At 40.0% G+C, this 26,922-nt stretch overlaps 1 pseudogene; it reads right to left on the bottom strand.

The window, feature by feature from the left end:
• Positions 1-293: 293 nt before the first annotated feature.
• On the bottom strand, positions 294-390 carry LOC130025796 (uncharacterized; annotated as a pseudogene).
• Between the last annotated feature and the right edge of the window lie 26,532 nt (positions 391-26,922).

The raw sequence follows: 26,922 nt of genomic DNA on the forward strand, positions 1-26,922 counted from the left end.
TGTGCCACTGCAGCTTTTTGGAGGTGTTCTTTTCTTGAAGAATTGTTTTCCAGCCTTTGACTTTGAGCCCATGGTTGCTTTGATTATTCAGATGTATTTTTTGCAGGCAGCAGAATGTTGGGTTCAGTTTTCTATTTCATCCTGCCATCCTGTGCCTCTGAATTGGTGCATTTAGTCCATTGACATTGAGAGAGATCATTGTGATAGGGATTTTTGCTATCTTTATGTCGAAATTTGGAGTACTTGTGCGGCTTGTCTTAGCTTAAAGTAGCTCTGTTAATTCTTAATGCAACAAAAATATGGAACACTTTACAAGTTGGCCTGTCATCTCTGTGTAAGGATCATGCTAATCTCTGTATCATTTCAATTTTAGTATATGTGTTGCCAAACTGAGTATAAGAGTTGATTTTTTTCCCTATTTTTCTCTTCTGATTTCTTTGAGTGTTGTCCTTACTCACTCCTATGGCAGACAGTGATTCCCAATCTAGGAAGGTATTTCAAAGCAGCTTGAAGTGATAAATTTAGAACATTAATGTCCCAGAAGAAAAAGTATGGTTTTTACAATATTATCTTTTACCATACCCAGGGCATCAATTTTGCAAAATAATTCTTTTGGAAGATGGAGAATCAGTGTTGTTTAATGCTCTTCCCTGAAATCTTCATTAAGAAAATTAAACTGGAGCCTTTTGCTATTCTCACCTCGGTCCCATGTACATCTCCAGAAAACGGAGGATGGCGTTGTCCGCACTTAGACCACCTTGAAAGTAAGTAGGATTTTTCTCCTGAAGGAAAAGGTGAGAATCATATTGATGATTTCATTCCACTTTATTACAAGTTCAACTTGAAGGGAAGGAGAGACTCATGAGGCTCCTGTAAAGGACAGAAAAAGGGTCTCAATGTAGTTTAATGGCCCAGACACATTAACAACACAGATGACTCAAAGTAACCTGTGTGCATCTTTGTGTGTATAGTGAGTTTTATATCTACTCATAGTGATTCTCAGTCCTTCAACATGGGCAAAACAGACCTGTAATTAAAAATCTAGTTCTCTGAGCAGAATGGGCTTTCTTAGGTGATTGAACATGTGTAATATTTTATTACTAAGCACATACAACTGTTTGAATGATGTGTACTTTTCGATCAAAAATTAAGTCCAAATATCTCTGAAATGGCAGTCTCCTGATGCCGCACCTGGCTTTCCTCACTGGGGCCCCTTGGAGGGGGTGGGTTGAGTTTCCCTCACCACCCCGAGCAGAGACCTGGCAGCTGAAGACCTCTGCAACAAGCCATAGTTATGCTTAAGACCACTCTCACCACACTTGAAGGAGCCTCATGCATGAAGGAACTGGCAGAGGAACCCAGGTGTGCGGGACCCGGGGCTGAGATATTCAAGACTGCTCGGACCAAGAATGGGCCTCCTCCATCCAGATCCCCCATCTTCCAGTAGCTAAGTGTTACACCCACGGACTGCCTCTGGAGCCATGTAATCCCATCAATGGCCAAGATCCAGATACTGGATCTTGTTGATAAGATAACAACTCATATTGTCCAGTTCTCTTTCTCGGAGAACATGGCAGGTTACCAAGCGTATCTTGCCTACATGGCAGAGACTGGCAAGTTACCCGTGGTGTGTTCTATATGCCAAAACCCAGTAACAATGAAGCATCTCATTTCCCTGACCGTGAAAAAACCTCCAATGTGGCACTTGCTAAAATCTCAGGGCTAGGACGAATGGAGATGTAACTGGTGCATGATACCATTATTCCTCCCACCATGCCCCCAAACATGCCTTTGTGGCAGGGCATTCTCTTTTGTTCTCTGGGGCCATGACATGCCAGAGAGCCACTCGTGGTGGGCAACTCATGGTCTTGGCTGGCAGGACGAATGGGCTGGTTTTACCCCTCACCCCCATTCCCACGAGGCTGTAGTTGCCCTATCACCCTAGCTCATACCTGGCTGTCCAATAATCTCTGAGGTGGTGGGCATCATGCCACCAGGGGGAGAAAGGCAGAAGCGACAAATACCCTTTCCCACCTGAGGGAGAATGGTGCCGTAGCTTAATGCATAGTTCAGTCACATTTCTGCCAAAAGCCTCTGGGTTCCGAATTGGATCCATGTGCCTCTGGGGCTGGGGTCGTGCTGGATAGCCTCTTGTGGGGGTCAAATCGTGATCTTGGTGGGGCAGAAAGAATGGCTCTATGGTCTACTTTTGGCATGCATCTCCCACCCAGAGCGGGTCCTCCAAATACCCTTTAGTTGGTATTCTGGCCTCTATCTGAGCTGCCTTTCCCCCCAGCATGTGATGTTGGTGTCCAAGGCCTGGAGCAAACCTCCTAGTCCTTATCACTCTATTCTTGGGTATTAGTCTCTTATTCTGTTACTTTATATTCCACAGATGAGTACAATCTTTCGATGTCTGTCCATATCTTTCTGACTCATTTCACTTTCTATGTTCATCCACTTTATGCAAATTTCATGATTTCTTATTTTCTAACAGCTGCATAGTATTCCACTTTGTAGATGAAACAAAGTGTCATTAACAAGTCATCTGTTCTTGGGCACTCGGGTTTTTTTCCCCAGATTTTGGCTATTGTGAACAGTGCAGCAATGAACATACAAGTGCATATGTCATTTCGGCTGTACTTTTTTGCCTCTCCAGGCTATATTCCCAGGAGTGATATTGCTGGGTCAAATGGGAGCTCAATTTCTAGTATTCGGAGAACCGTTCATACTGTTTTCCAAAATGGCTGAACCTGTCCGCATTTCCACCAGCAGTGAACGAGAGTCCCTTTTTCCCCACATCCACGGCAACACCGGTAGCTTTTGTTCTTTTGGATGTGGGTCAGTTTCAGTGGTGTGAGGTGATATCTCTTTGTTGGTTGTACCTGCTTTTCCCTGATGATTGATGAAGAGCATTTTTCATGTGCCTTTTGGCCATTTGGTATCTTCTTTGAGAAAGTTACTGTTCATTTCATCATCCCATTTTCTGATGGGGTTGCATGATTTCTTCTTGTAGAGTTCAACCAGAGCCTTGTATATTGTTGATATCAACCCCTTATTACATAGGCATTGGGTGAATATCCTTTCCCATTCTGTAGATTGTCTTTGTATTCTGGTCACTGTTTCCTTTCAGGTGCAGAAGCTACTTAATTTAAGATAGTCCCCTTTGTTCATCTCTGTTTTCACTTTTTTGGCCAGTGGCATGTTATCTTTGAAGATACCTTTAGCTTCAATGTCGTGGAGGGTTTTGCCCACCTTGTCTTCAATGTACCTGATGAATTCTGTTCTGATGTTGAGGTCTTTGACCCATTTTTATCTGACTTTTTTGCTTGCTGTTAGGTAGAGGTTTGAGCCCATTTTATTGCATGTAGCAGTCCAGTTTTTCCAGCACCGTTTGTTAAAGAAGTCTTTCTTGCTCCACTTCACATTTCTTGCTCCCTTATCAAAGATTAGATGAACATATATTTGAAGGTGTGTGTCAGTATATTCAATGATGTTCCATTGGTCGGTGGCTCTGCCTTTGTTCCAGTACCATGCTGTTTTAATTATAATTGCTTTGTAGTAGAGTTTGAGGCTGGGGAAGGTGAGGCCTCCCATCGTCTTTGTCCCAAGAATTGCTTTAGCTATTCATGGGCGTTTGTTGTTCCATATGAATTTCAGGAGTGATTGATAAACTTCTTTGAAGCATATTATGGGTATCTTTATAGGGATCACATTGAATTTGTACAATGCTTTGGGGAGTATTGTCATTTTGACAATGTTAATTCTCTCAATACATAAGCAGGAGATATGTTTCCATTTCTTCGTGTCCTCTTATTTTCTGTTGTATAGGTCCTTCACTTCCTTAGTTAAGGTGATTCTGAGATACTTGATTTTCTGAGGCATGATTGTGAATAGGTTGCTTTCTTCATGTCACTTTCTTCTCTCTCATTATTTGCATAAAGAAAACCATAGACTTTTGGGTATTCATTTTATAGCCTGCAACTTTACCATATAAATCTATTTTTTCTAGGAGTTTTTTGGTAGAGGTTGTAGAATTCTCTAAATATAGTATCACATCTTCTGTGAATAGTGAGAGCCTGATTTCTACTTTTCCTACATGACTGCCCTTAAAATCTTTTTTTATATAACTCCTATTGCAAGTACTTCCAGTACTATATTCAACAGAAGTGCCAAAATGAATTTTTTTCTTTTTGGGTCACACCCTGCGATGCTCAGGAGTTATTCCTGGTTCATGCACTCAGGAATTATTCCTGGCAGTACTCGAGGGACCATATGGGATGCTGGGAATCGAACTTAGTTTGGTTGCATGCAAGGCAAACGTTCTACCCCTGTGCTATTGCTCCAGCCCCCAAAATGAAATTTTACTAAACACTTTCTATCTGTAAATTTCTATGCTAAGAACAGTGGTATAAACGGTGATATCTGAGTAATTTACAAGTAGATTATGAAGACAGATAATATAAAGAATTTCTTTGTATGAATTTCCAAAATGTGTAGCTTTTATTAAATATGTTAAGAATGAACCGGAGGTCTTGATTATACCATGAAAATGATTTCCCTGTTAGAAGTTACCCTTCTAAAATGCAATAAAGTGACACATTTTGAAAATGTTGATTATTCGTTCATTAATTCAATGAATATTTGTTAGTCTGGGGGTGCAGTGCCTCCAGGAAGTCAACTTGCACCCTCGAGGTGAGTGCATCTACAGTCTAATGGTGCCATCATGCTGCCTGATAACCCCAGATTTCCACTGTGCCTCTGGCTGGATCCCAACACCTCAGGACTAAGTTTCCCAAGAAATTAAACTCCCAAAAAGGTATGTGGGAGTCATGTTCACAAACCACCCCTGGCTCAGCTATACAAGCTAATGTATTGGTCTTGCTTAAGTGACCCATAAATAAATCTTGAAAGAGATCAAAAGTCACAGTTAACCTTGGACCTTCACACGGCAGAACATACGAGGGTAAATCGGAGGGAGGGAGGTTAGTTTGTTGCCCACACAACCAGAACTCAGGGCAGCCACGTGCTCCCACAAACCAAAATCTCCACCATGCCCTAGTCTCATTACATCGTCTCAGGATGGATTTCACTGAAATACAACAGCTGAAATTTCGGATATGCGGGTTTTGTGACTGAAATCTCTAGGCTTTCTCTGAGTCAGGATGGGCAGCCCACCCTCACTGCCCTGTACTTATGGAAGCCGCAGCAGTCATGTCCATACCTCAAAGCAACTCCAGCCTTACCTTCCTGATAAAAATACTAAATTCCGGGGCTGAAGTGATAGCACAGTGGGTAGGATGTTTGCCTTACATGCGGCTGACCCGGGTTCGATTATCAGCATCCCATATGGTTCCCTGAGCTCCGCCAGGAGTAATTCCTGAGAGCAGAGCCAGGAATAACTCCTGAGCATCGCCGGATGTGACTCCCCCAATAAAAATACTAAGTTCCTTGAACAAACATGATGACCTCTTAGTACCTGTATGAGAACAATAATGCACAAAATTAAAAGGAGAGAGAAAGAATTTAAAGAGCCTGCCATAGAGACAGGCTGGGGGTGGGGTAGGGTGTTGGGGGATGTTGTAGGGAACCAGGGACATTGGTGGTGGGAAATTTACACTAGTGGAGAGAAGCATGTTGGATCGTTGTATGACTGGAAGCAAATTATGAATAGTTTGTAATGGTCTATCTCACAGATATTCAATAAAAATTTAAAATATATATCCTTAATTGGTAGCTCAGACTACTGATAGAACTTTGAAAATCAGCATATCTATTTTTGTGTTCTCAGTAGGAAAAAAAATATTACTCACCTGTGTGCCAATAGCTTGAAGAATGCTAAACCGAAAGATACATCAATGCTTGTCTCTGGCATGAATACTGTAATTGCAGGTATGTTATGTTTTAGAATCAGTTCATGGACAAGAAGGCAAGAGAACCAGTGGCAAAGAGCAACAATATTGAATGGATAATGTTTGAGGAGCTTGCAAGGGAGAGTAAAGATTTGGCATGAGAAGAGGGAAAAAACCAAAGAGTTAAGTATTAATAAGTATCATGACAAAAATGCAAGGGAGGACATTTTTTGGCAATCGTCACACTCTGTTGAGCTTTTGGTGAGGATAAGTATTAGAAAGCATCTTTCCCATTTAGTGGTAAAAAGGTAACTTTGATGGGTGCATTTAAAAAAATTACTTTAATAATTAGAATCACCGAGAGATACACAGTTACAAGGTTGCTCATAATTGAGTTTCAGTCATATAATGTTCTAGCACCCTTCCAGTAAAATGGGGGTGTTTTTGAAGGAATATCCCTGGTGCAAAGACTAGGGCATCTGAATCTTAACACATTTCACCAAATATATGATCTGTACTCACATGATTTACACTGTCTCCCCTGATCTTTGATTTACGATTTCACGCAATATTTCCTTGTGAAACTCAACAAAAGCGAGGGTACCTATTTAAGACAAGTACATGTTTCTCTGACATTATATATTTTTTAGTTGCTGAGAGAGTCTCTAAAGCAATGCTCAGGAGGTGTGGGGGCCCCACCGGCAATTCTCAGAAAACGTGTCCATGGTGCTAGGGGTCCTCTGAGGCTATACAGTCTTTGATACTCTGGCAATCAGGTGGTGCTGGGAGTCAAATTGAGAGCATGTGAGACAATTTCCATAAGCACTACATTATTTCCTGAGGCCCTGGGTATTAAATTGATGTCAGCATTCTGAGGTCCTCCCTTTTGTCAGAAAGCAGAGACTTGTGCAGGATAAATTGGAAGAGACCTTAGGGTTTAGCTAGGTTGACTGAGTAGACGGTGATACCATTAAGATTGGAACATAAAGTAAAAATAAAACAAGAGAAAGATCTAACAATTATAAACAGGGCTATAGTACTCAGCAGAAGTACTGGTAGATGCGGCAGTAGCCGGGAAAAGTATTCGTAACGCCCGCCTGTCCTTCGCCAACTATAAGACCAAGATGACTGCCCTCCGACGTCCTGATGGATCCATCACATCCTCCAGAACGGCAATGGAGAAGATTATCCATGACTTCTACTCAAATCTCTTCGATAGCCATGTCCACTTGCCGACATACCAAATTCCACAGGATGGGTATGTCGTTCCCAACGTTCTCCCTTCCGAAATCCGACACGCCATTTTGTTGGTAAAGAAGCAAACAGCACCCGGCCCAGACAAGGTCAGACCTGAACACCTGAAGAACCTGCCGTCAGTACTCATCAATACACTGGCTCGACTCTTCACTCGCTACCTGTCTGAATGCAAGGTTCCGTCCCAATGGAAAACCAGCAGGACCGTACTACTGTTCAAGAAGGGAGACATCCATGACATTGGCAACTATTGCCCGATCTGCCTATTGTCTGTCATCTACAAGCTGTTCACTCGAGTCATCCTGAATAGGATTGGCAGAACACTAGATGAAGGACAACCATGCGAGCAAGCAGGGTTCCGCAAAGGATTCAGCACCATCGACCATATCCACATGGTAACCAAGCTAATTGAGGTTTCTCGGGAGTTCAAGATGCCGCTCTGCTTAACGTTCATTGATTTAAAGAAGGCCTTTGATTCTGTTGAGACGGAAGCGGTCATTGAAGCCCTAGCCAATCAGGGCATTCAAGCCCAGTACATCAGGATCCTCGTGAGCTGTATTACAGATTCACTAGCAGGATCTCACCATTCTACAAAGAAGTGATCGTTGATGTCAAGAGAGGGGTGCGGCAACGTTATACCCTTTCACCGAAACTCTTCTGTGCCACCCTCGAGAACATCATGCGACGACTGGAATGGGAAGGAATGGGAGTGAAGATAGATGGTCGGCAACTACACCACCTCCACTTTGCGGATGACATTGTTTTAATAACACCAAACATCAGCCAAGCGGCACAAATGCTGGCCGACTTCGACCGATAGTGTGTAAAGGTAGGACTACAGCTGAATCTTACGAAGACAATGTTTATGAGAAACAGCCTTGTTCCTGACGCCCCATTCGCTCTCAATGGAACGACCATCTCCGAATGCAACAGCTATGTGTACCTAGGTCGAGAGGTCAACATGACAAATGACCTGGCACCCGAGCTGCGCAGGAGGAAGAGAGTGGCTTGGAATGCCTTCACGAACGTCGAAGAAATAGCTAAGAGGACGAAGAACCTCCGGCTCCGGGCACATCTCTTTGATTCCACTGTTCTTCCTGCATTAACATATGCCTCAGAGACCTGGGCCCTACGCAAACAAGATGAGAACGCCATTCAGGTCTCCCAAAGAAGAATAGAAAGAGCTATGCTTGGAATATCATGTTTCACTCAAATGAGAGAACGAATCTGGAGTTCTGACATCCGTCAACGATCAAGGATCAGGGATGCTGTCTCATATGCCAAGGTGTCGAAAATCAGATGGGCTGGTCACGTAATGAGATTTAAAGACGACCGTTGGACTAGAGCTGTTACTGATTGGATTCCACGGGATGTCAAGAGACCGCGTGGCCGCCCACCTACCAGATGGTCAGACTTCTTTGTCAAGATCATGAACGATCGGTTTGAGGCCCTCCATGTTCCCGGAGCGAAGAGATGCCATTGGGCTACACTAGCACGCGACAGGGACACATGGAGACGTTACTGGCGCCCGCTCGAGCAAATCGAGGACTAACGGGAAGTTAAGTGATTATCACTTAAGTGAAGTGATAGCACTCAAAAAGTTTAGAAACAGGCACATTGGCAAGTAGTTCTAAAAAGCATCCAGGAGAGAATATAATATTGTGAGTGAACGAATCTACTCTATGGATTCATCTCATCCTTGAAATGGAAAAGGACAATGTGTTACAGTTACAAATTTACAAATAAGATATATACCATCATATATTTCATCATATATTTCTGCTGTGTTCCTATGCTTTACCAAGTATTATTCTAATTTTTAAATTTACTTTAATCATTAAAAGAGTATTTCTCTACATTAATCTTTTGAATGAAATATTTCATTAAAAATGTTTTTTAAAAAATTTATTTAAAATGTTTTATTAAAATGTTATTTAAAAAAAACATATGGGCCACATAGTTAGTGCAATTTGTAGAGGGTTTGTATGCAGCGAATCTGAGTTCAATCCCCAGAATCCTGAGCCTTCCAGAAGTGATCTCTGCATACAGAGTCAAAAATGAGCCCGGAGCACATCTGGGTGCGCTCCCTTCGCCACAAAAAAGGAAGAAAAGAAAAACATATAACTGATACTTGAGTAACATAGAGGTTAAGGGTGCTAATTCCTGTATAATTTTTGAAAGCCCCCAAAATTATTAGATAGTTTGCTATTGACCAAGAAGATGGTTTTTTAATAGTATTTACTTACATTGTCTAAGTAGTGATAAGTATAGAAATCTGTACATTGTGATACATTTTAAAAAATTATAATGCATTTTATAATGGACTTTATAATACATTTGTATTTTATAGTAATAAGTGATAAATTATATTTCTGTTTTTGTGGGGTATTTGGGCCATAGTATGTGGTGCTTGGGACTTCTGACTCTGTGCTCAAGGGTCATTCTTGGTGGAGCCAGCCAATAATTTGTGTTAACTGTGTGCATGGTAAATGCATTAATCCCTATACTAAGTCTGGGGTCCAATCAAATAAATTATCTGCATATATTTTATACATTCATGGCATACTTTTTCTTAGATTCTTTGATATATCTAGGATATATTGATCATCTTTAGGAAAAGATATTACCTGATTTTTAAATATTTGTAATTTGGGGGGACATTTTAATTTCTCATTTTAATTTGTGCTCTTTGTCTACTAGTGAGCTTGAAAATTGCTCTTGTGTGGTACTACATGGAAAATAGTATGCTAAGCGAAATGAGTCAGAAAGAGAGGGACAGACATAGAAAGGTTGCATTCATCTGGGTAACATAAAGTAACAAAATAAGAGACTAACAACCAAGAACTGCTGTGATAAATATCAGGTTGTTCACTCCATGGCTTAGAGGCCAACTTCATTCTCTAGGGGTAAAGGCAGCGCAGATAGAGAAGGGAGCACCCAATAAAGGGTGCTGGGAAGATCTGCCCAGGAAGGGAGATGCCTGCTGAAAGTAGTCTAAGGACCGAACAGAATTGCTACCCAATGTCTCTTCTGCAGACCGCAGCACCCAAAGGTAGAGACAGAACAAAAGGGAGTGCCCTACCAAAGAGGCAGGGTGGGATGGGGATGGGGGTTGGGAGGGATACTGGGATTGTTTGGAGTGGAGAATGGGCACTGGTGCTGGGATGGGTACCCGATCATTGTATTACTGAAACCCAAGCACAACAACTTGTAAGTCTACAGCTGTACCTCATGGTGTTTCACTAATGAAACAAAAAAAAAATTAAAAAAAGGAAATTGCTCTTGTGTTTACTAGTCATTTACACTTCTTCCAATAGAGATTATATTATCATGGTTTATGCTTATTTTTTCTATACAAGTTTACTAGCTAAATACTGATTTATATCACAGCACTAATTTATTAAAAACTTTCATACTTTGCCTATCATATTAATTGCCAGAATTTGTTGGTTTTACTTGTTTTTTGATCACGTAATTTGAATTTTAAATTTTTCTTTCAAATTCTAAAATTTTGACACAAATGAGCATATGTTTTTCTTTATCTTCTACAATTTTAAACTGAGAACAACTGTTTGTTTTGTACAAATAAGATACCTGTGCATTTACAAGCGGTAGGGCGTTCGCCTTAAAAGCGGCCAACATGGCCGACCCGAGTTCGATTCCTCCGCCCCTCTCGGAGAGCCTGGCAAGCTACTGAGAGTATTCGATATGCCAGACACAGTAACAACGAAGTCTCCAATGGAGCCGTTACTGGGCCCGCTCGAGCAAATCGACGATCAACGGGAGGGACTTTACCTTTACCTTTACCTTTACCTTTATATTTACATTTTTTCCCCTTTATTTTATTTTATTTTTTTTACAGTTGTAGTTTTACAATTTTTTGTGCTTTGTTTTCAATTATACAATGATTAGATACCCATCCCTCCACCAGTGCCCATTTTCCACCACCATGGATAATATCCCTCCCACCCCCATCCCCCCATCCCCGCTGTCTCTGTGGCAGGGCAATCCCCTGTGTTCTCTCTCTCCTTTTGGGTGTTGTGGTCTGCAAAAGAGGCATTGAGTGGCAAACATGTTCAGTCCATAGTCTACTTTCCACATGCATCTCCCCTCCTGGGAGGATCCTCCAAACATCCTTTATTTGGTGCTCCCTTCTCTATCTGAACTGCCCTTTCCTCTAGGATACCCAGCTGGCCTCTAAGTTATGGAGTAATCCTCCTGGTGCTGATCTCAGCTATTCTTGGGTATTAATCTCATACTTTGTTACTTTATATCCCCCAGAATAATGCAATCTTTCTATGTCTATCCTTCTCTTTCCGACTCATTTCGCTTAGCATGATACTTTCCATATTGTACCACTTGTATGTAAATTTCGTGACTTCATCTTTTCTAAAAACTACATAGTACTCCATTGTGTAGATGTACCAAAGTTTCTTTAACCAGTCATCTGTTCGTGTGCATTCAGGTTTCTTCCAGTTTCTGGCTATTGTAAAGAGTGCTGCAATGAACAAACAAGAGCAGATGTCACTTCGACTATACATTTTTGCCTCTCTGGGATATATTCCCAGGAGTGGTATTGCTGGGTCAAATGGGAGCTCAATTTCTAATTTTTTGAGAATCGTCCATACTGTTTTCCAGAAGGGCTGGACCAGTGGACATTCCCACCAAAAGTGAAGGAGTGTCCCTTTCTCGCCACATCCGCGCCAGCATTGGTTGCTTTTGTTCTTTTAATGTGAGCCAGTCTCTGAGGTGTGAGACGGTATCTCATTGTGGTTTTGATCTGCATCTCCCTGATAATTAATGATGTAGAGCCTTTTCTCATGTGCTTTTTTGCCATTCGGATATCTTCTTTGAGAAAGTTTCTGTTCATTTCATTGCCCCATTTTTGGATGGGGTTGGATGTTTTCTTCTTGTGGAGTTTAACCAGTATTTTGTATATCCTGGATATCAACCCCTTGTCAGATGTGTATTTGCTGAATATCCTTTCCCATTCTGTAGACTGTCTTTGTATTTAGGTCACTGTTTCTTTGGAGGTGCAGAAGCTTCTTAGTTTAAGATAGTCCCATTTATCTATCTCTGTTTTCACTTGCTCGGCCAGTGGCGTGGCATCTTTGAAGATACCATTAGCTTCAATGTCATGGAGGGTTTTGCCAACTTTATCTTCAATGTACCTTATGGTTTCTGGTCTGATGTTGAGGTCTTTAATCCATTTTGATCTTACTTTTGTACATGTTGTTAGGCAGAGTTCTGAGCCTATTTTTTGCATGTAGCCGTCCCGTGATGCCAACACAATTTATTAAAGAGGCTTTCCTTACTCCACTTCACATTACTTGCACCTTTATCAAAGATTAGATGAGCATATGATTGAGGGGAGATGTCAGTGTATTCAACCCTGTTCCATTGGTCTGCATTTCTGCCTTTTTTCCAGTACCATGCTGTTTTAATTATTGCTGCTTTGTAGTACAGTTTGAAGTTAGGGAGGTTGATTCCTACCATTTTCTTTTTCCCAAGAATTGCTTTAGCTATTCGTGGGGGCTTATTGTTCCATATAAATTTCAGGAGTGTTTGCTTCATTTCTTTGAAGAATGTCGTGTGTATCCTTATAGGGATTGCATTGAATTTATACAATGCTTTCGGTAGTATTGCAATTTTGACAATGTTAAGTCTCCCGACCCATGAGCAGGGGATATCTTTCCATTTCCTCATGTCCTCTTTTATTTCCTGAAGTAGCGTTTTGTAGTTTTCTTTGTACAGGTCCTTTACTTCCTTAGTTAAGCTGATTCCTAGGTACTTGATTTTCTGGGGCACAATTGTGAATGGGATTTTTTTTTCATGTTACTTTCTTCTCTCTCACTGTGCGTATAGTAAAGCCGTGGACTTTTGGGTATTGATTTTATAACCTGCAACTTTACTATACGAGTCTATTGTTTCTAGGAGTTTTTTGGTGGAAGTTATTGGGTTCTCTAAGTAGAGTATCATATCATCTGCGAATAGTGAGAGCTTGATTTCTTCCTTTCCTACCTGAATGCCCTTAATATATTTTTCCTGCCTAATCGCTATTGCAAGTTCTTCCAGTACTATATTGAACAGCAGTGGAGAGAGTGGACATCCCTGTCTCATCCCTGATCTTAGAGGGAAGGCTCTCAGTTTTTCCCCATTGAGGATGATGCTTGCTGTAGGCTTGTGGTAGATGGCTTTAATTATGTTGAGGAAGGTCCCCTCTATACCCATTTTGGCTAGGGTTTTCATCATAAAGGGGTGCTGGATCTTATCAAATGCTTTCTCTGCATATATTGATATGATCATATGCTTTTTATCTTTTCTTTTGTTGATATCGTGGATTATGTTGATTGATTTCCGAATGTTAAACCATCCTTGCATCCCTGGGATGAATCCTACTTGGTCATGGTGTATGATCTTTTTGATGAGTAGTTGGATTCTATTTGCTAGTAGTTTGTTGAGGATCTTTGCATCTGTGTTCATCAGGGATATCGGCCTGTAATTCTCTTTCTTTGTGGTATCTCTGTCTGCTTTTGTTATCAGTGTGATATTTGCTTCGTAGAAACTGTTCGGAAGTGTTTTTGATATTTCAATTCGTGGAAAAGATTAAAGAGCATTGGGAGTAAGTCCTCTTTAAAGATTTGGAAGAATTCACTAGTGAATCCATCCGGACCAGGACTTTTATTAGTGTTTTCTCTCTTCCTTTCTTTGTGAGTTTTGCTAGAGGCTTATCGATCTTGTTAATTTTCTCAAAGAACCAGCTTTTGGTTTCATTGATCTTTCGGATTGTTTTTTGGGTTTCCATCTCGTTAATCTCTGCTCTGAGTTTTATTATTTCCTTTCTCCTGTTCGGGTTGTGCTCATTTTTTTGGTCCTTCTCCAAGCTCTTAAGCTGTGAGGTTAGGTTACTTATGTGTGCTCGCTCCTCCTTCCTGATGAATGCTTGTAGAGTTATAAACTTTCCTCTTAACACAGCCTTTGCTGTGTCCCATAAGTTTTGGTAACTCGTGTTCTCATTTTCATTCGTTTCTAGGAATCTTTTGATTTCTTCTTTGATTTCCTGTCTAATCCACTCGTTGTTCAATAGAGCACTGTTTAATTTCCAGGTGTTTGATTTAGTTTTCTGTTTTTGTGTGTGATTTACTTCTAATTTCAGCGCATTATGGTCTGAGAAGATTGTTGATACAATCTCTACCTTCTTAATTTTATGGAGGCATGTTTTGTGGCTCAGCATGTGGTCTATCTTGCAGAATGTTACATGTAAGCTAGAGAAGAATGTGTATTCAGCTTTTTGTGGATGAAGTGCCCTGTATATATCTACTAAGTCCCTTTCTTCCATTGTTTCCCTCAAATGAAGTATGTCCTTGCTAAGCTTGAGTCTGGTTGATCTATCAAGAGGTGACAAAGCAGTGTTGAAATCTCCCACTAGTATTGTGTTGCTATTGATGTCTTTTTCCAAATCTATGAGTAGTTGTTTTAAGTACTTTGCTGGTCTCTCATTAGGTGCATATACATTTATTATTGTAAGTTCTTCCTGTTGTACAGATGCTTTGATCAATAAGAAATGGCCTTCACTGTCTCTTATGACCTTCCTCACTCTGAAATCGATGTGCTCTGATATAAGGTTGGCTACCCCAGCTTTTTTATGGGAGCTGTTTGCCTGTAGGATTGTTTTCCAGCCTTTGACTCTGAGTCTGTGTTTGCTTTGACTGTTGAGACGCGTTTCTTGCAGGCAGCAGAATGTTGGGATCAATTTTCTAATCCATCCTGCCACTCTATGTCTTTTAATTGGTGCGTTTAGCCCATTGACATTGAGAGAGATTATTGTTATGGGATTTTGTCCCATTGTTCTGTTAAAATTTGGTGTATTTGAGGGGCCTTTCTTGCATTAAAGTAGCCCATTTAGTTGTACTTGTAACCATGTTTTTGAGTCTATGAAGTTCCTGAGCTGTTGTTTCTCTGTGAAACTGTGTGTTGTTCCTTCTATTATGAATGAGAGTCTTGCTGGAAAAGTATTTTGGGGGAGGTATTTATGTCATTGAGTTTTTTCACTATGTCCCACCACTGTTTTCAGGCCATGAGGGTTTCATCAGAAAAATCAGCTGTGAATTTTAAGGATGCTCCTTTGTAAAAGATTTCTTTCTTCGATCTTGCTGCTTTCAGAATTTTGTCTCTATCTAAGGTTTTGGTCATTTTGATCAGAATGTGTCTTGGGGTATTTTTATTCGGATTTCTTTTAGCTGGTACCCTTCGGGCCTCCTGAATGTGGTCACAAGTTTTCTTCAGCTCTGGAAATGTTGTAGCAATGATTTCTTTGACAGTTTCTTCTTCATCGAGGTTTTCTTCCTGTACCTCTGGGACTCCAATAATTCTTATGTTACCCCTCTTGGCTTCATCACGATCTTCTCTTGCCATCTGTTCCCGAATTGTGAGTCTCTTTTCCATTTTCTGCTCTTTTCTGGAGAGTCTCTGAACTTCATCTTCGAGCTCACTGATTCTGTTCTCAGCCACTCTTACTCTGCTGCTGAGGCCTTCCACTGAGCTTTTCAATTCGCCTATGAGATTTTTCAGGTCTGACATTTCTGATTGCATTTTCCTCATTTCTGCCTTCAGATCCTCTTGTCTTCTATTGGCATTGGTTTCCATTGTTTCTTTTAATTCCCTAAGCATCCTAAGTAGCTCCCTTCTGAATTCCTTGTCAGAGAGGTTGTCTAACACTACAATACTGTTGGTGTAATCTGGGCTAGACTCTTCAATATGAAAGTTTGGTGGGCTTTTTCGTTGCTTTACCATTGTGAGAGGTGTGGTTTAGTGCTTCACGTTCACTGTTACTATTCTGCTTGATATGCAGTGTGAGTTGAGATAGGCTTATGAGTTATTGGCTACTGTGTTTCTAGTGGCTGAGCTAAAATAGAGAAGTTTCCATCTAAGAAGGTAGCTTATGGTTCCTATGGTATACGTAGTGGGAAAATATTTTGCGGCGGTGACAGCGGCCGCGGCTCCTTAAAGAGTCCCTGGCACTGGCGAGGAGTTGGGAACGTCTCCTGTTTGGAATAGTAATACCAAATGTTGTTTCTTTAACAGTGCAATATAAACGATTATTTCGTAATTTTCTTGATTAATGAAATAGCTAAGCAATTGAGTATAATGGGAGTATTTTTCTAACAGAAGAGTCTGACGAAGGTGAAACTGTTATAACTGTCTTGTAGGATTCCATCTCCCTAGCCTGCTTCATTTTACCTCTCTCTCTATCCAATCCGGTCTTCTTCTTGGGAATCTGACCTCCTGATTGGCTAGCCTCTACCTTTCAACTGCCTACTTTATGACATCATTCTCCCACCCATCCAACTACCGAATTGTAGAATCTGGGGTCCCCATGCAATTGTTTGTAAACAAATTTGAATCATCATGGCAAGTGACCAGTGACCAATGACCAATCACCAGTGACCAGTCATCTGTACTGGACACTTTTGGTCTTAAGCCGCTTCAGTGTTCAGACATACTCTCGTACCGTCTCCTCTTCTCGTATACCTTTCATCGGTATTTCCTCTTCTCTGACCATGGCAGGTAAAGAATAATACATTTTAACGCTTTTTATTAGATATATCATCCCTAAACTTAGCAGTCAAGTGAAAACAACATGTAGTAATGAAAGAAAGTATTCAAGTAGAATTTTATAAGCCTCATTTTAGCTTGACTTGGACATTTGCTGTGTGATTTTTGACATTGGCTTTCGTTCTCTCATATACAAAGTGCTTTTCCTCATTGATTACATTATATTTTAGAAATGTTTACAAGCTCAAATACACATATATATGTATGAGTGTTGATTCTCTGTGTTTCTTTTTGTTTTTAATAGAGAATTTTACATGATATCCATTGAAAAAATATAAATCAGAGACAGTATTTTTACAGAAACAGAAAATGTAGATGCTGTGGAAAACTGTTAATATATACTAGCAAGTTTTCTCTGTAATGGTCTCTCCACTTGTATTTATACTTCAGTATTTTAAATATAGTGCTATTACACAGTAATAATCATTTATCTTTGAGTTTTCTATTTAAACCAGGTAATAAGAAAATATGGGGCATGTGGAAAGTGTGGAGTGCTGAGTGGTAGAGAGGCAAGCCCTCAAAGTTAAGAAAGTTTGGGATCACTTTCTTCAAACATTGACCAATAGAACTAAGACGATATGAGGGAGAATAAAATAGGAAAGAAAAAAAGAAAGAACATGGACGGCGATTATCAAGGAAGGGGAAAACGTTTGGACAGAATGTTGAAGAGAACCAAAGATTTAAAATCAAAAAAGAAAGAATATATATTAAATATGCTGAGATAAATACACTAAGAACAAGTCAAAGCAATTTACTTCAAAAAATGCCAGGACTAGAAAGTATACTATGCCTTGATTAGGGTACCAGTAGGAAAAGCACTTTATCAGAAAGCCATCCTTGCTGGCTTTTTTCCTTATTATCTCTTACAACACAGTACTTGGCACTTGACAATTTGCAATATAAACACGGTTTAGAGATGATGCTTCCCATATATAGCTAATAGTGGTTATCGAGGGGGATTGAAGACAATAAATCTTCAATGTTTTTATTACGTTCTGGTTTTTAAGTACACGTACAGGCAGCCTGTTAAAATTTTTAAAAAATGGTTTATTCTAACTTGAATCAGGAGAATTGATTCATTTGTGACGTAAGTAGGTTCCAGGTTAAAGCTGCTTGTCATCTTTACAAATGTTATTTCATGTGATTTTTTCTTCCTAATATGAGAGTATTTTGATAATAGTCAACATCTGTTTTTAGATCCTAAGAAGACATAGAAAAATCAAGTCTCACAGATCTAATTACATATTTTTGTCATATTTGTGAATTCTGAGTTTTCCTACATTAAAGATATTTTATTGGATTTTGGTGCTCATTTATTAAACATTGAGAAGAACGTTTTCCTGTTTGATAAATATAATTCTAATCTAGGTGTTGAAATTAAATTTGTAATATTTTATGATCACTTTTTAAATGGTCTTTTGTGTGTCTTGTGTGATAAAGTGAAATCCTATGCTATTTTAACAGGTGTTGTTTGCTGGTTAATATTCAAAGGTATTGATGAGAATAACTTTTTTGTACTTACGAAGTTTTTTCTGTATTTTACTCATTTAAAACATTTCTTGACTATGAAATACAATCACGTTTATTCCTATTTTCTTTTTGTTATGTAGTTACTGGTAAATCTTTTCTGTTTGATGGACTGGTACAGTGTGCACTCAAAAATCACCTTCTATTCCATTTTTTGGCTAGCATAGTTTTCTAAAATAGAATATACTTTTCATATTGTATATGTGGAACAATTTATTAATAACCTTATTGGACTGTTTCATTTGGTTTTGTTTGAGACCACATCCACTGTTATTCAGGGCTTACTCTTGGGTCTGCTCTCAATAACTTACTGTACTATGCTGCTTGCTACAGAGCCCAGATTTCATTGATATCTATATACTTCTTTTTCATTTCTGTGATACATATTTTTCATTATGTTTTCTTTATACTTCCTCCTATGTAAACCGTATGAAATGTAAAAATTATATTCATGTATGCATTATTATTCTTAGAGTTATTAGTAACTACATTTTAGATAAACAACTTAAGTCACAGAGTTTCAATAAAGTTTTCCTTCCAAAAACATTTCTTGGGAAAAACTCAAGTAGCCATTTTTGAAGTGGATCAAAACTCAGGCTAACCTTCTATGCATCAACAAGCTTAAGTCATAAGTGAACCGTAAGTAACAGATATTCATTGCAGAAGTCAAATGGAAACCTGATGATTACAATGGTAATAGTTGTAAAGACCCCAAATGCCTATATTAAAGTAAGGTATCTTCCTAACCGTTTCTGCAATGTAGAGGTCATGCAGAGTCCTGGAAAAAAGTCCACATGCTTAGGTTCCGTAACTTGGTAATTCATAAGGGACAGAGAGATAGTACTGGAGAGGGGATGAGGCACTTGCCTTGTACACAGCCAATCTAGTTGAATCTCTGTCACTGCATCCACTCTTCTGAATGTTATAAGGGGTCACTCGAGAGTGTAGAGCCAGAAAGAGCCCAAGATCACTGTCAGTTATTGGTCCAAAATCTACTCCTTACCGCGCCCAATAAAAATGATTGGAAGACATGAAATCGCTTTGTCATTTCTGGCCCTCAGGTTTCTTCTTGTCCAGAGAATCTTACCCATTCTCTTAGACTTCCTAGTTTGGAAAAGCTTCCCTTATAGGAAATAACATATGGGTCAATAGGAGAGCAAGCTTCAGGCATTGCTAGGGTAAGGAGAAACTATCTGTAAGCAAGAAATCCATTTACAGACAAGATCACCTGGTTCTTCTACAGTTCTGTGTTTATTTGGGAGCACGATATCAAATATACAAAGTGCCAAAAGGTTCCAGGCTTTGAATCACACCAAATTGTTGGAATTTTGGAAACTCAATTGACTGTTGGTACTAGAAGCATCTCGATGGCTTAAATTTTAAGTTCATATTGTTCCTCTCAGCATTGAAGGAGATTCTTAGTCTCACAGATTTTTTTCATCACCTTATTGTTCCTTACAGAAAATTTTCAAAACCCATCTGTATTGGGAACTTCACATACTCGGCAGCATTCCCTTCCCGTGGTGAACGATGCAGCTTCCCTAACAGGAAGTGTCTGCAACTACTCCAGAGAATCTGCTCCAGCTGGTAGTTCTGCTTGGCTCCTGCACTCAGCCTCTGGCACCTCTTTCCAACCACTGATGGGTAGTGTCTAACTTTACCAACATTTCAGCACGACAATGCTATCTGGAGTGTTTAAAAAAGAGTCATATATCCACCTCAGCTTCTTCCTATACTAGTGTTTTGGAATGGGATAATTCAGGAAATGCTGAAGAGAAGTCTTCTATGGGAGACTTTTCTGTGTCTGTCCTTGACCAAGACACCGCTGTCTCTTCCATGTCTAAGGCAGCTCGCTATGAGAGAACCCTAGATACCCTCAACACGGTGTCTGTGTACCCATCACTTTCTGCCAGTCTTGTTGAGAGAACACCGTCTCGGTATCCATATCAGAGTCAAAGTATGTCACTTCCCTACCAGGACCGAAGCCAGGCGTATTACAATCATCAAGGAGGTCTGGGAACTCTCCTTTCTGGCCTTCAGTCCTATGACTCCATGTCATACACAGGACAAAATGGCTCTGCCCCCCAAGATTACAGGAACTCATCTAGAGAAATGGTTATGGTTCTGAAGGAGTTTCGGCCCCCAAATAACCAAACACCAACCATTTCCTCTGGAATCGACTTCTCTATTTCTGCTCAACCCATCACAGAATCTAGTTATCAAGGTGAGTTAAACTGAGAGGAGGGAAAGAAAATTCAAAAATTGGGGTCAAAAAAGAGGAAAACTGTCTATAGACAGGTGGTATTTAAATACACTGAGATTTTTAAGTTTACGAAATGAAGTTAACTAAACTAAGTTCATGTTTACTCCCCTCACTCATTTTACAACATGTTATTTTCACACTCAACATAAGATCTGCTAATGGAAATTGGAAGTTATGATAGTATAATGGATATCTAGGTTTCATATAATGAAACTTCAGGAGCACACAAAAGAATGCCACATTTTTCCCTAGTTATTTCATATATTTTTTAATTTTTATTAGTTAAACATCTTGAGGCACAGTTGTAGACTTACAAATTATTGTGCTTAGATGTCATTTATACAATGATGTAGTACCTATCTCTCCACCAGTGCCCATTCTCCACAACCACGTGTCCCATTATGCCTCCCACCACCCATCCCCCCAATTCCAACCAGCCTCTGTGGAAGGGAATGCCACATTTTACACTGTTCTAGTTCAGCAGTCCTCCAGAATTACCACACTAAAAGTAAAATACAAGTCTTAAACTAGTATTTTGTTAATTTCTTTAGAAGTTTCAGAACTCTTATTGTAATGGTACCTCTTTAACTTTCCCTTCCATTAATGAACAGCAAGGTTCTGAATACACTTGTGGTTCAGAGATTCTGTCTCAAATCATGAAACCTAAAAACTTTACTTCAGCACAAATATCATGCTGAATTAGTACTTCATTCATACTCTTATTATATGATATTAATCTCCTTTTATTTTTCCATGAAAATGAATAAATTGAGAGTAAAATACATTACAATGCTAAGCTCTGTATGGCATTTATTAGTTTAAAAGTCTGTATTTTTTCTTTTAAAAAAGCTTTTGTTTGTAGGAGGTTGAATCTGTGTCACAGTCCGAACTGCTCAGGGATTAGTACTGGGTCTGTGCTAGGGATCACTGCTGAAGATGCTTAGGAGATCATACGGGATACGAAAGATCAAACTGAGGTCAGCTGTGTGCAGAGCCAGTGCCTTACCAAATGGACTATCCCTCTGTCCCAAGTCTCTTATTTTTAAAGTTAGATTACATAGAAACTCAAGTACAAAGAAAACCAAAAAACAACAGCACCACATGACAAACAGTAAGAACTACAACATTTACCTCCAATCTTCAAGCACAGGGCCTTGTCCATTATCCGTCGAATACCCAGTAACAATCCCTTGCCTGTTGCTGGTAGGTGCACAGTTGTTGCACCACTAGTTTTGTGGAGGGAATATCTCATTTCGCAGGGACTGATTTCTTCCTTCCTTCCTTTGTAGTGATGAATTTACTGGGGATGGAGACTTCCCTGGCATGGAAACCTTCAGGTCCGACATTTGGTCTGACACAAATTTCCAAATTGCCCACATGTTGCAGTAGCAGGATTCAAAGACCTGAGCGTAATCCACCACCTGAATTTTGGGAAGTTCCCATAATATCTCGAGACCAAAGTAACGTGGGGCTTACACCAACTCCAACTCAGGAACAAAAGGTTAAGAATTTTGATCAGATGAAAACTGGGCTTGCAAAACCTCTGGATACCTACCGATCCCAGTAGACCTATATCAATGAAAAGATCTTCAGGTAATGAACACCACTGACACCATCACTCTGAAGCAGGTGCAAGAAAATTCAAGTGGCACTAAGGGGACCTCCCATGCAAAATGGAAGTACAAAAGGTAGTCTTGTGAACCTCTTGAGGGAGAAACCAAGGCCAAAATCCAGCCAAAGGTCTGAGAATGCTTGCTATGGGGAGCTGGGATTGTTCGTAATGCTGCAGTCAGTGAGAGGTGTCCTGTGACCAACGCCAAGACTAACAGCAAACCTCACAAAGCTGCCTCCAGCAGGATCAGCAAGACAAAGAGCCATGGGCAGGAGAAGATAAAAAACACCAGAGAAAATTCTAAGAAAGCTAACGAGTGTAAGCAGCCAGGGAACAAGATAAAGGCAGAAGAAAAGCCCACCAGAAGTAAGATGAAACGCAAGAAAAGTCAAACTGAGCTTTGCCAAGAGGCCATTAAACTACCTAGGCATACACATGCTGGATTCTGTCCAAGTGTTTCATGTTCTGGGGAAGAAGAGTGATCCAAAACCTGGAATCTCTTCCTCCCAGGTCCTGAGTAGCTCAAAGAAGCTAAAAGATGTCAAGTCATCCTTAGCTGTCAAGCCATGGCTAGGTGCTACATGGGATGGAAAAGGCCTTGAGAAAACTCAGGTCAAAGCACACAAACCAAGTAGCAGTGCTGAAAAACTCTCATATCCAACCCAGTCTGAGCTGCCACCTCCTGGGAAGGTCAAATTGGTACCTTTGCCGTTTCTTACCATGGAGAGGCCACAAGCTCGACCTGTTCCTCGGAGACGACAATGTGACCTCACATCTTCCTGCGGCAGATTACCCTGCCAAGCCTGGCTCTACCAATGCACCTCAGCCAAATGCTGCCAATTCTTCACGGTCAACCACTGCATATTGTTCTGGTTCTGCCAAACCTGCTCAGTCCATTACAACCAGCCCATCTCGACCAGGTTTGCAGAACCCTAGTAGCCAGCCAATTCTTCACCCTGCAGCTCCTAGACCTGCTCCCTACAAGACAGCAGCTGGCACTTCTCTCCAGTGGGAGCTTCCTCCTGTTTCTGTGAAAAAGCGGCAGTGGTCACCTAAACGTCAGAGTCAGTTTCTCCTCCAAGACTTCCCTTTCCAACCGATTCCGTGGAGAAAGCCCAATGTTCCCGAGCCTGTCATGTCAAAGCCCATCACCAAAGAGCAGAGACCAGAGCGTGAGGCTATGAAAAGGAAGGCTCAGCAGGAGCGTGAGAACAGTGCCAAACACACAGCTATGAGGGAAAGTGTAGTTCTTTATTGAGAGGGAAAAATAGAAGGACATCTCTCTCTACTATGGCTACGTAATGTGAGAGCTGGAATGGTAGGTTCCACTTTAGGTACCAGATGGTGCCCTAGGCAAACACTGAAATGCCATACACATTTTACTTATTCTAATATATTTTTTCAAATTAAAGACATGCATCATAGTTAATTGGTTGTTAATAAAACTTCTGAATTTAAAGATGCTGTCAACTGTGGTTGTTTTGGGGAGTGGCTGGGGTTTGAAGGATGTGATGGGAAACAATGGGAATTTAGAGAGAGGAAAAAGGGGGAATAGACAAGACTCTAAGAAATACAAACTTGGTCCAGAGTTATAAAGCCCATAAGAGGAGAAATTGCATGGGCATGATGAAGAGTGGCGTAGGGTCAGAGGAAGAGTATAGCTGACAGGTCATTTTCTCTGCAAGCAAGAAGGACTCAGTTCATTTCTTGCAATCTTTTATGGTCCCCAGAGACCCACTAGATGTGAAACTTGAGCACAGAGCCAGGAGTATGACCAGAGCGCAGTCATGTATGCCCCATCCCTGGTGTCCTCGAAAAAAAAAAAATGGGAGAAATGGCACGATCTGAGGTTTTCGGTTAAAAGAATAAATTTGGAATAGGCTGAGGAAGGCAGATGAGTCTAAGATGACCAGACGAGAAGTAAAATTCTCCATGGAAGCTGTGTTTACGCCTCATGGCCACCTTTGGAAAATAACCAAATTTGAGACATATCACTAAAAGGTTTGGGTGGTCTATACATAAATGATGGCTGGGGGATCAGAACACATACACTGGGGAATAATCCTACCAGATGAGTGATCAACACCCTCAGAGTCATTCAAGGATGACTCTTAACAGGGACAAAGCTAAGAGAACAGTTGCAGCATAAAGCCTGAAGACAAGCCCCTGGGAGATTCAAAGATAAGTCACCATGTCCTCGGGCCCTCTGTTCAGCATCCCTAGCTGCACCATTTCACTTATTCCCAGCAATATTCAGAGTTGCAGTTACGGTGACACTTCATTAGCGTGTTTCAACAATGAGGTCCATTGCCTCTGTAAGTCTTTGGATTTGTAAACTCCCCAGGGTTGCCAAGCCAGCTATCAAGAAATTTCTGGTGGGGGGAGCTCAAATTATATTAGCTTGAGGGCTGGTCTTTGGTCTTCCATGTTCCCTGATACCTGTAGTTTTCCCTAAACATCGCTTTTAACTGCAGCTCACACAAGAACCAACTTTATAAATGGCGTTGTGGCTGCATTGCGGTAGGTACCGTATTAAGACATGCGTCCTAGGTCACAACTCCCAAAGCAGTTAGTACCAGGTGACCTTGAGCCTGGAAGGCTGTGGTGGAAATAGATGGTACTAGGAGAGTTAATGGGGTGATGGATGGATGGAAAGGAAACCGGGAAAGGTAGGGAAGTGGAAATCTGGTGATCATCATGGGATAGTTGGTGGATGTTTTTCAAATAAGTTAAAATATTTTTTGTAAATGAGATTCAAGACAAAAATACAAAAATAAGATAGGTTCCAAAGAACAGTTTACATATAAGACCGAGAGAGCAGAAAGGGCTGGCATTCCTTCTGGAACTTTCAATCATACCATTTACTAAATATGTTATTTTCACATCACTTAGCTGTGGAGAGGAATAGTGAGAAAAAGAATGCCACCAGAAAAGCAAACTGGATGACCAGGGTTCATAAAAGCCAGGTGAAATGTGTTCACATGTATCCCAAGTGCAAAGATATGTTAACAGGAACATATATTTAACTAATTCTGCTTGGTACCAGTAACTACTTTGTTGAAAATGGGGGGGAAATGAACGCAGTTTCTGACTGACCTGAGACTAACCAGTTCATAGATTTTCCCAGGAAATGGTAGTTGACTGGCTGGGAACAGAAAAACGTGAAAAGTGTTTTGCTACCTTAATGTATGGGTGGAGGGAATTGATCCCAGTAATCTCTTAAACTAACAAGCTTCAACTCTCTTAAAGGAATGCTGTATTCACTGAGGAAAAAATGTTGGGAGAAAAGTCTGAAATGTTGGGAAAAGAGACAATAAGTGTAAAAGGAGGGCTGGAAATTTGGGTTCCTCTGAAAACAAAGTTTGAAACAACAAGATCTGGTGGTAATATGATATACTGGGAATGGGAACTGAGCAGGAAAAGAGTGATATCAGGGATGTGAACAAGGGAAATCCAAGTTAAGGAAGACTTAGCTAGCTGACTATACCATGGGCAACATGGTTCCAAGACTACCAGAAATTACCAAGGAATTTACTTTAATTTTCTTTCTTTTATATGGTCAATTACAACATGTATTCTGTGCCTTCTTCAAACAGAATTTGGAGTATTCATTTCTTTCTCAATATTCTGTTCATTGGTGTAAGCATCTAAATAACTGCTGGATAACAGAATTATTTGATCAGACTTATTTTTTACTTTAATGTTTAGTTGAGATTACTGAAATCTTGGTCTAAAGTGAAGTGTGTCTTGATTGGTACAAATAGAGAAGGGAGGTCTAGGGATGGAATTAGAGATTATAGTGTACCACATTCAGTTCCTAATAAAACAAATAAAGGACGGTGTCCCAAATAGAATATTGAAAAAGATATTCATCTCCATTTAACCTGTAAATTCAGCATTTTCTATATTTAATTAAAAATGAAAGAATGATCCTATATTTGGTCTTTTAAAGACATTCCAGGCTGGTTAAGGAAACAAACACTGCCTGTGAAATCATAACAACTTAATCATAAAAACCAGATTAGTACATAAATTTCCAACAATGTCAGTGCTAAGAATTATTTCCCTGGATCTCACTAGTGTACATGATAGTCATATGAATACACCTGTGTGGATACATCGCTGGTATCTAATTTAGAGAATAGATATATAGAGATTAGATCACATAACTGAGTGTGATCTCAACTTTTCTAGTCACTGCCCTGCCTCCCCACACCCAAAGACTTGTACTAATCCTTATAGATCCATGACTTTTTCTCCTCCCCTCTCCCAGAGTCTTTTAAAATTTCTTTTCCAGTACTAATGTAATGCACTTTAGAAAATCTTGAGTTAACCTTAATTGTTGTCATTTATCTTTTATATAGAGAACCAAGAAAATCTTATTAAAAGTGTATTTTTGTATTCTTTGAAAATGGTAATAAGAACATTATCATTGAGTCCCTCAATATACATTATGTAAAGAATTTTCTGAGAAATTCCCTGTACAAATCAATACTCGAAGAAATAAATGACTTCTCTGAATGAGAATGAACTGGGACATTACAAAGTATCAATCAGTGAATCAAAGATGAATCATAGCATCCTATAACTAAAAATTATCTTGATGTAATCTAGTCAACACCATTACATTTTTTCCTATACCAGCCGATAGCATTTTTAATTTTTTATATTATTATCGATTTATTTTTATTAGTGAAACACCATGAGGTACAGTTGCAGACTTACATACCTTTGTGCTTGGGTTTCAGTTATACAAGTATCAAGTATCCATCCCTCCACCAGTGTCCATTCTCCACCAT

The sequence above is a fragment of the Sorex fumeus genome, unplaced genomic scaffold (assembly GCF_029834395.1).
Source record: "Sorex fumeus unplaced genomic scaffold, SorFum_2.1 ptg000032l, whole genome shotgun sequence".
NCBI classification, from domain to species: domain Eukaryota; kingdom Metazoa; phylum Chordata; class Mammalia; order Eulipotyphla; family Soricidae; genus Sorex; species Sorex fumeus.